This window comes from Mytilus californianus, unplaced genomic scaffold (assembly GCF_021869535.1).
Source record: "Mytilus californianus isolate M0D057914Y unplaced genomic scaffold, xbMytCali1.0.p SCAF_1, whole genome shotgun sequence".
Taxonomy (NCBI): Eukaryota; Metazoa; Mollusca; class Bivalvia; order Mytilida; family Mytilidae; genus Mytilus; species Mytilus californianus.
In genome coordinates this window covers 66,242,465-66,252,655 of record NW_026262581.1, presented here as the reverse complement: position 1 = coordinate 66,252,655, position 10,191 = coordinate 66,242,465, and the positions used below count along the sequence as shown (strand labels likewise).

At 32.2% G+C, this 10,191-nt stretch overlaps 1 protein-coding gene across 6 annotated transcripts in view; it reads left to right on the top strand.

Moving 5' to 3' along the window:
• LOC127722919 (TM2 domain-containing protein DDB_G0277895-like) overlaps window positions 1–10,191 on the top strand; it is a 122,398-nt gene that overhangs the window by 104,442 nt on the left and 7,765 nt on the right. The gene's annotated exons all lie outside the window — the stretch shown is intronic.

Sequence of the window (10,191 nt, the reverse complement as noted above, 5' to 3'; positions counted from 1 at the left end):
AAGAGATTTTTACTTTTTTTTAGAATGTGATATATGTAATGGTATGTATATATATATACATATGGATCATGGTTATTTTTGTTATAAATGGTCTAAAATTTCTATATATGTATGTTTGATAAGTTTTGCCCCAATTGTTATAAATAAAAAACAAATTGAATAGAGGTTAAAATAAAATTGATGATCTGACAATGAGTTTTGTAAAACATTCTTTCAATTTTTTACCATCAGACTTATTTAAACATTTGAAACTTGATTTCAACTGATATAAATAGTAGTTTCCTTAATTAACTTGACAAACAAATTAATAAAAGAAAGGCATTCTGAAATCAGAACCACAACTGCCATGAATTGATGTTATAACTTGCTATTCTCTTATTTTATATATTGAATGTAACAAAATTATGTTTTATTATGTAATAAAGTAAATGTCTTCTGTCTTTTTTTCTATTATCTGCCCATGTGTCATACTTTATTGCCTTAATAGGCTCAAATAAGGATAGAAATGCCTCATTACTTCCTGTTTCTGATAATTGTTCTGATAAATTTTAAGACAATGTATGGTTATTCCATATATATTTTTGACTTGGACTGTTGCAAATTGAGTAGCCAATTCTAAATGGTGGATTTCCTGAGTTATTAAAAGGTAGAATGTGAATTCTTCTCCTGCAAAATATATATCAATGAGCAATTAAAATGATTACAAAAGGAAATCATCAGTATCCTCGACTTACAATTGTATGAATTTTGAATAGATTTTTCAGAGCAGTTATTAAAATGATTCAAAACAGTATACATAAAACTGACTATAGTTTTAGAAAAACAAGTCCAAATTCCATCCAAACATGTAATTGTGCATAGAGAGTAACTGCACAAAGCCAATCGTAACATGGATAACAAATTCCTCTAAGCTGCATGTGTATAAACTGTACAAGTATTTGGTGCAACTGTAATGCACTGTTAAAGTACATACATTAAGCAAGCCTTAGTCTACATTTTATATAGGAATATATGTTTCAACATAGAACTTCAAGGGTTTGTACATGTACGAAAACATGTTTTTGCATGACTTGCTTTATTGGTTTCATATTAGTTTATTCAAAGGACTAACAATGCATACACATGGTTAGTCAACTAAGGCTGTGCATGCACAGGGTTAGTCAACTTATGCTGTGCATGCACAGGGTTAGTCCACTAAGGCTGTGCTACACAGAGTAAGTCCACTAAGACTGTGCTACACAGAGTAAGTCAACTAAGGCTGTGCATGCACAGGGTTAGTTAACTAAGTTGTACATGCACATGGATTATAAACCTTACACATACACCTTTAAAGGGAAATCACACTATTGTTTATACGCATCGGTCTCGGCGCCGCCTATAGTGTCGTGACCGTATTATGACGTCGCCGTTTAGAGTCCGTCGTAAAGGTTGCTAATTTCTAAAATGGCGGCCCGCTCAAAGGGACGTTCACTAAAGCAAGAGAAAGCAAATGACGTTTTGATTTAAGTGCAAAAAATGAAAATGCTACTCGAAACAAACAAAATGTATGGCTAAAAAATAGCCGAAAGTGGTCTTGATATGGTCTTAAATTACCTTACGATTGGGTTTAATTCAAATAAGTTACTCTCTTTAAATAAAGATATTATTATTATTATTATTATTATTATAATTGAGTTAGTATTTACATACAATACCATTTATACAATTATTTTTCTTGAAGGTTTATTAATTTCACCGAAAAATATTGTTAGATATGAGAAATATCAACATTTTTTGTTGATCTGGTCTTTATTATTTGTAGCGAAATCCGTCAGCTCAACTTTTTTTTGTAGAAAAACTTTTTTATTTACTGTAAAGTTAATATTTTCTTATATTAACATATTTATTGATCTCGCAGATTTCTTAGTTTCACGAAGAAAAAAAATATTTAAAAACAAAAGAGATATTTATAACACTTTTTGTCGATCATTTCAGTATAATCAAAGCGTACATCGGCGAATGTGAAATCCGTCCGGTCAACTTTTTTTTTTAGAAAAAAATTTTGTTTTACTATGAAGTTTAAATTTTCATATAAGATAACTATTAATCTCGCAGATTTCCTAGTTGTATGAAAAAATATTGTAAAACAAAAGAGATATTACTAGTAACACTTTTTGTCGATCAGTTCAATATTGTAAAGCGTACATCAGTGAGTGTGAAATCCGTCCGGTCAACTTTTTTTTGTTAAATATTCATAAAATATAGTCTAATATTTCTAAGGTCTTCAAATATTAAAATAATCTATCAAATAACAAAAAAGTTCTGACTATTTATATCTCATCCGGTCAATACGGGCAATTGTCCTGTCATTAGTGTAACCCAACTGTTGGCAGCGTATCGTTGCGATGCGGTATGTGGGAATATACTGGAAAAAGTAACAATATACCAAGAGTAACAGCATGTAAGCGTACAGCTTCCGGAATTTCTAGTTTTCTGTCCAACAGAGGGATGTAAATAAGAACAATGAGTTTCGATGTTCCTTTGGTGTCAAACGCCTCTCTCTCTCTCTCTCTCTCTCTCTCTCTCTCTGTTTCTTTTTTTTTTTTTGGGAAGGGGGGTATGGTGATACAAACACATGAACACGAGTGATTCGTAGAGTAATCATATTTGTTGAAATATCAAACGTTATATAAGAATAACGCCAGTTAAACATCACTGTAAAAGAAGCATACAAAATTTTACATCGGTTGCTGTCTGTCGAAATCAAAGAAAATTTAGCACCGTATTATATAGTACATTATACTCAATCTTCCTTTAATGCTTTGTACAGGCTTACATAATTTGGGGAAAAAAAAAATCATATTTTGTAGTATTTCTTCAAACTGTCAATTATAGCGAACTGTACGACCAGCAAGTTAAAAAATAAGGCCGCTAGAAGTCAGAGCAATCTGGGAATATCAAACACTATGCCTAGTTATTTTTGGACTATTGATGACCGTACTGCCTACAACAACAACAAAAATTCCACACTGTATATTTGGCTTTACAAGACTCCAACAAGAGAAATATTTAACACACACACACATGTATTTATGTAGAGTAACATGTCTTTCAGAGTGCTAATCTGTAACCATCACATTAAGGTCCGTCTTGTGAAAGAGTATTCATCTCATATAGAAACAAATTTTGTGCTGATATTCATGTAATATTTGCCACTGAAAGTTTTGCAAAAATCAAGAAAAAAACGAACAAAAAAACAAAAAAAAAACTAGTACTTCAGATGTAGGTTCGTGTTCAGATCACTCAATGTGATCACTTGCATGTCAACAAACAGTGATATAGGGAGATTGTCAGATTCCGATCATGACTGTAAAGGACAACCATTTGTTTAATACAAAGGTAGCTGATTTACTCTTGATACCTTGGTTCTTTAAAAAAAAAATGGCCAACATGATATAGCAGAGTGCTGAAAGTGGCACACACAATCAATCAGTTATTTTCAAATTACCTACCATTAATCAGTTTTGGCAAAAAAAAAAAGTATATAAGCTATACCATACTGAAACATAAATGTGATAAAAGAATATACAATTCAAGAAAGAGAGGTGCACCAACAGAAAATAGAAACTGCAATCTTTCTTTTAATTTCATCGGATCTCAGATCTCAAAATTTTAACTCTTACCAGAATTTATTCTATCTTACAGTATAACTCGGAAGTTTCTAAGTGGAACTCGAGCTTTAACTAGAACTCTTACTCGAATTAACATTCGAACTAAAAATAAAACTGGAACTTTAACTCTAAATTTAGCTGGAACTCGAACTCTTATTCTACATCAAAGGTTATCCACACTCTCTTTTGTCATCTGATAAAAAAAATTCGTAAGGGTTCCACGGAACCCAGTGTCTCGCCTACTTTTGCTGTTAATCGCAGGCTCAACAAAAATGAGGAAAAAAATCAAAATATTCCTCTCGATACTATCTTTTGATTGTAAGAAGCTTCTGTCCAAGTTTGGTATAAATCTAGGATAGTTTTATGGATCTAATAAATGTTTTTAACTGCATACTGTATGTAATGTTAACTGGAAGAACAACTAAGTCCATTTATAAGTAAAATTCGGATAAACAGGTACAAAATTTCCTTCGAGATACAAGCATTTGATCATAAACAAGCTTCTGTCCAAGTTTGGTACATATCCAGGATAGTTTAAGAAAGTTATTGAAATCTTAAAAATTTAACCACAGAGTGAATGTATTGTTTCCTGGCAGAAAAACTAAGTCAATTTATAAGTAAAATCGGAAAAAATAGATTTTTTTTTTACAAAATTTACTTCTGGATACTATCTTATGATCATAAACAAGCTTCTGACCAAGATTGGTACAAATCCAGGATAGGTTAAGAAAGTTATTAAAAATTTAAAAACTCTTAACCACAGAGTAAATGTATTGTTTCCTGGCAGAAAATCTAAGTCCATTTATAAGTCAAATATGGAAAAACAGGAATTTTATTTTTGCAAAATTCACTTCTGGATACTATCTTATGATCATAAACAAGCTTCTGTCCAAGTTTGGTAGAAATCCAGGATAGTTTAAGAAAGTTATTAAAACTTCAAAAACTTTAACCACAGAGTGAATATTTGTGGACGCCGCCGACGCCGCCGCCGACGCCGCCGCCGCCGCCGCCGACGACGACGACGCCGACGACGGAATGTAGGATCGCTATGTCTCGCTTTTTCGACTAAAGTCGAAGGCTCGACAAAAAACTAGAGTTAGATAAACTATATCGACATGTTCACAGAAACACGGATAGATGTAGCAGAACAAGAAAAAAAACTAGATCCGTTTATTACAAATTAAAAGATTTTTTTAATTACATATCAACTGGGAACATTATATGTTCCTGATATCAATATGGCGATGTGTATTTTATTGTCAATTAACTCTAAATTATCAGATGCATTGTATTTCTCATAACATACCAACGTTGAGCGATTAATCGAACGGTAATAGAATATACATAATACATAAAGTTTTAATACACAGGCGATGAACATTGAACATATTATGTACAATGAACATGAAACGATGTATGAAAAATGGGTGCGGGATGATAGAACTCAGAAAAAAATTTGGTTTCCACAGTTCGAATAAATTATGAAGCGTTGTGTAATTACGGAACCAATTTTAAATTCCTACCGAAAATAGGTTTCTTTTAACGTGCTGAGTTTGTGGCATTTTTAACACGGCATTTCAGGTTTTATCTTCCCGGTGCGAATGGACAAGCTAGTGAAATTATGGTAACGAAATTATTCTGCCTGCAGTCTAAAAGGAACGTGTTACTTTTCTGCCCGGATACCCTCAGTCTTCCGAGGTAGAAGATTCTTTATCTGGAAGCCGAAAATGACTTCTATAATACGGCATGAGGCAAACATTCGTTTTCCCTATACAACAAATGCAATTAAAAAAATGAGATGACTTCAACTTTGACAATTACTTTATAATAAACTGTTATTGTATCTATGTTTAACGATTCGATAGATTGATAAAGATATCAATGAATAATCAAAATATCTTAAAAAATGTTCAAAAATGATATTATATTTTGTAGTGAAAAGGTTTAATTCAACCCAAGCGTTGCAAGAAATGCTGTTATGACAGCAACGTCGTTCTATAACGTTAAAAGGTTATAGTTCCCGCCAAAATTCAATAATAAAGATTATTTCCGTTTTAGCGGATTTAAAACATCGGTGACCCCCCTTTTTTATTTATGCTTTTAAAATCTTCCCTGAAGCTGCAACTTTTGCAGAAGTTTGAAGGGAAAAACATTAGTAGATTTTTTTTATTTCAAGAAAAATCTATTATAAATAGCAACTAAAAATGGCGGGAAATGTTCAAATGCCTTCAAAAATAAGGAAACCGAGACAAATAAATGTTCATAAGGTACAAGTTACATTTGACTGTTTTTGTTTTTCCAGTTAAACATGTTTTTTCAATAAGTTTGTCTTTTTTAACAATTTAGAGCGGTATTTCTATATTTCGTTATAACGCGATTCTTTAAGTTTTGATGACGTCATATCTCGAAAACAACATCGGTGACCCCAATTTTTTTTTCGCCTAAAATATCTTAATAAGTATGATCTGTCTACATGCAAAATTTCAATGAATTATTATTAGTAGTATAAATAGTGTGATTTCCCTTTAAAACTATGATGAATACAAGATAAGTTTATAATACAGAGATGCTTTGGTAAAGTATAATTTAATTTTTTTTTTAAATATGGTTGAAGTAGAAAAAAGAATAGAAAAAAAAATTATGACATTCCATTTTCAAAAGTAGTTTCCAGTATTAAATAAATCCTTGTTCAGAATAAAAAATAAAAAACGTAAAGTCTAAATACGAAAAACGCGCGTATCATATTTTATAGTTGGAAACTGGCAAACAGCAACTTTGAAAAGAAATTATCTCTCTCCCTCTTTATCTATTTTTTCTTTCTCTCTCTCAGTTTTAAAAAATGTACGCTCAAAATAGGCATGCTACTTAGGAGAGATGTATTTACGCCATGCTCGTTAAAATCAATTCGTTATTAAAGCCGCGGTTACACCTTACCGGATAGTGCGAACGGACGCCGAACGGATAACATTTTTCAATCCGTTCATGTCCGTTAGACGTCCGTTCTTATCCGTTAGACATCCGTCCATATCCGTTTCATGTCCGTTCAGCGTCCGTTTTATCTGTCGACGTCTGTTCTGTCCGGTGGAAAATTTTGAGCATGTTCAAAACTTTAAACGGACGTGCAACGGATGAAGTGTCCGTTGAACGTCCGGTAGTCGTCCGTTTTTTAAGGTACTCGTCCGTTCCGTTTCCGTTAAACATCCGTTGGAGGTCCGGTAAACCAATTCACCAACGGACTTCTACCGGACGTATAACAGATAAAACGGATGATGAACGGATGTGAAACGGACATGAACGGAAGGATAACGGATAAAATGGATACATACCGAATGTAAAACGGATAAATGCCAATTGAAAATTTCGCGTCAGAAATGCCAATTATTGTTATGTCAGATTTCTTGAGTGTCATGAATGTTTATTATTCATGATGGATCTTGGAGTAAGAGCACGTCTTCACGTGTATGTGATTTACATGTATTATTATTGCCACCTTTAATTTTCCGTTTATCTTGTTCAGCTTAAGTATTTATATTAACGTTAAACAGATTTGATTCTGCATTTACTAATCTGTGAACGGAAATTTCAACTTAAAAGGTGAAAAGCACTATTGTATATATAATATTTATTTGGTTAAAGTACTTCATTTAAAACATTTGTTTTTCCAACGTCCGAATACTTGCTACACAATGGATTATAAGCTCGTGCATAGTGTGCAGTACGAAGACTGCAATGTTCAAAGAGATACCAGTAATGAGGCCAAAGAAAATATAAGTTTTACATAAACAAAGTTCATTAAAATCTAAAACGTTACTACAGACACGTGCAGAGCAAACAAGTTGGAAAACGTACACACCGATAGAAGAGAACGTTTAGGAAATTCTTATGTCACAGAGTTAACGGTTTACCTTATTCTATATTTTTTTCTCTAGTAGTTTGAATTAAGACGGGTTTTTTTTACTAAGTTTTGCAATAAACTTTGTTTCATATTAATACAGATACAAGTAAGATATATAAGGGAACAAGTGGTGCCTACATCAATATCAACAGCCTGTCGATAAATCTAATTGCCGAAACAAACATAGATATTGTTGAAGAAGAAGCTTTAATCACCTCATCACAGTTTTAGGAAATCTTTTTTTAACATATTTATACAAATGTATTATTTATAAAAAAGAAGATGTGGTACAAATGTATGATTGCCTATGAGACAACTACTCACAAGAGACCAAATGGCACAGAAACTAACATCTATAGGTCACCGTACGGCCTTCAACAATGAGCTAAGCCCATACCGCTTAGTCAGCTATAAAAGTATGACGAAAATTTTAACTTCTGTAATTGAACTCTGAACAACAAATTTATTAATTTTGTAAAAAGTGTTTACTTCCGTACTCCTAACAACAAAATTATTATATTTAGATTCACATGTGTACGTTGTTTTAACTAACGCCATTTTGTCCAAGGAAAGAGTTGTCTTTTTGACACTCTTCCTATATCTTTTTTATTACTATCGGTATTGTCTATGTTATATAAGCACATACGTTTTAATATTGTATTTATGTTGTGTCATAGATCAAACTGATTCGTTCGGTGTTTGTTTACTTGTTTCTGTTTAAACATTAAAGCCATTTCAATTGATATTTTATAGTGTGTCTTTTTAGGTTGTAATTTTACACTACTGTCTCATGTTAGGATGAAGGTTGGCGCCTATTAAAATATTTAAACCCGCTGTTTTTTTTATGCACCTGTCCTAAATCAGGAGCCTATTGTTCAGTGGTTGTCATTTGTTGATGTGGTTCATAGGTGTTTCCCGTTACTCGTTTGTATCTTGATTAGACCGTTTAAATTTTTTTTCCTGTTTGAATTGTTTTACACTAGTCATTTTGGGACCCTTTATAGCTTGCTGTTCGATGTGAGCCAAGGCTCCGGGTTGAAGGCCGTACTTTGACCTATAATTGTTAACTTTTTAATTTTATACATTGTGACTTGGATGGAGAGTTGTCTCATTGGCACTCATACCACATCTTCTTATGCATATCAGCATTAAGGAAGATGATTCTTAGCCGTTTAAACGTATCATTCACCACACTAATTTTTCCGTAGAAGAAAATATGCCTTTAATATCTATTTGGAACTCAGATGGGAACATATAAATAAGAAAATGCTTGTTGATTCGACAACTTTCCATTTACCAAAGGACAAAGATGTGAATTAGTAAAGGCCACTGTACATTTTCAACAATGACACAACTCATGCCTTTAAATTGCCCTTGTGCTACAAAATGTCAAACAATTCAGAGGAAACTAAAGGAAAATTCAAACATTAAATTAATACTTTGTAAATTTTGTGGTTCTAACCGCTTTTTGTATCCAATCTTTTTAATCAGTCAACCATCTAACCAACCAATCAATCAATCATCCAATAAATCAAACAAGTTTTGGAGGGAAAAGACCGTTAACATTTAATTTAACATTTATATTTATCATTTTTTTTTCTTCCTCCAAATCTTTTTTTTGCGGGATAAAGAGGTTTCGCAAGATGTCGATTAGATGTTTTTGATATTATATCGAACAGTTATCGCGCGTATGAAACTCACCTTGTTTAGCCGAAGACTTATAAATTTATTGTTGGAGTTATCTCCCCAAACACTTTTTTTTTTAGTTATCTTAACTCCTCTGTAACCCAAAATCATAACGACATAATATTTCTTTCTGAATTGTTCTTTATATATCTTCAGGTATTCTTGGTCAATTTGGATTGAAGCGATTCAGTAATATCTTATAGGAGGTATCTACCTTTACCAATTAAATTTGTCGTTATGTTTTTTAACTCATAAACCTTAAGCCATATAAACCTAGAATCTTTAAGTTTCGTGGGTTCTAACTGAGAAAAAGAGATCAAGGTCTTGTCCTCAATTTTGATATTTCCTTGTTTCATCATCTTCTCTGACACTTTTAAAGATATGTATAAAGAACTAGTGCAAAATGTTTGTTTTATTATGATGAAGATATAATAGATTTGGTCTGAAATAATCCAATACTAGGAGTCATTGCCACTGAATTGGTTTTATTAAAGGTAAATTGTTTATAACTTCAACTTGGTACATGATAAAGCCATATGGTCTTTTGCAAAATGTTGTGTGACATATGACCATGAAAAAAATATTAACCGGATGTGACCTTGAGTAAAACGGAAGTTGCCAATTTTGTACAATTTTCATCACAAATTAACAAGAAACCATATGTTATTTAAAAAGTCAAATATTCACCTATCATTTGAGACTGGATGCAACTTTTAATTATCCGGAAGTAGCTTATTATCTCTCTTATTACAAGCAAAATTATATAGAAACCATATATTTTTTGAATCAGAGTAAATATAGCCATCATATGAGACTGAATTTGACATTATCTATACTGGAAGTAGCTAAGTATCTTCTTAATTCAGACAAAAGTAGATAGAAACCATGTATCTTTTGAATCAGTGTAAAGAAACCTATGATTGGAAGACAATGGTAACTTTGAGTAAACCGGAAACAGCT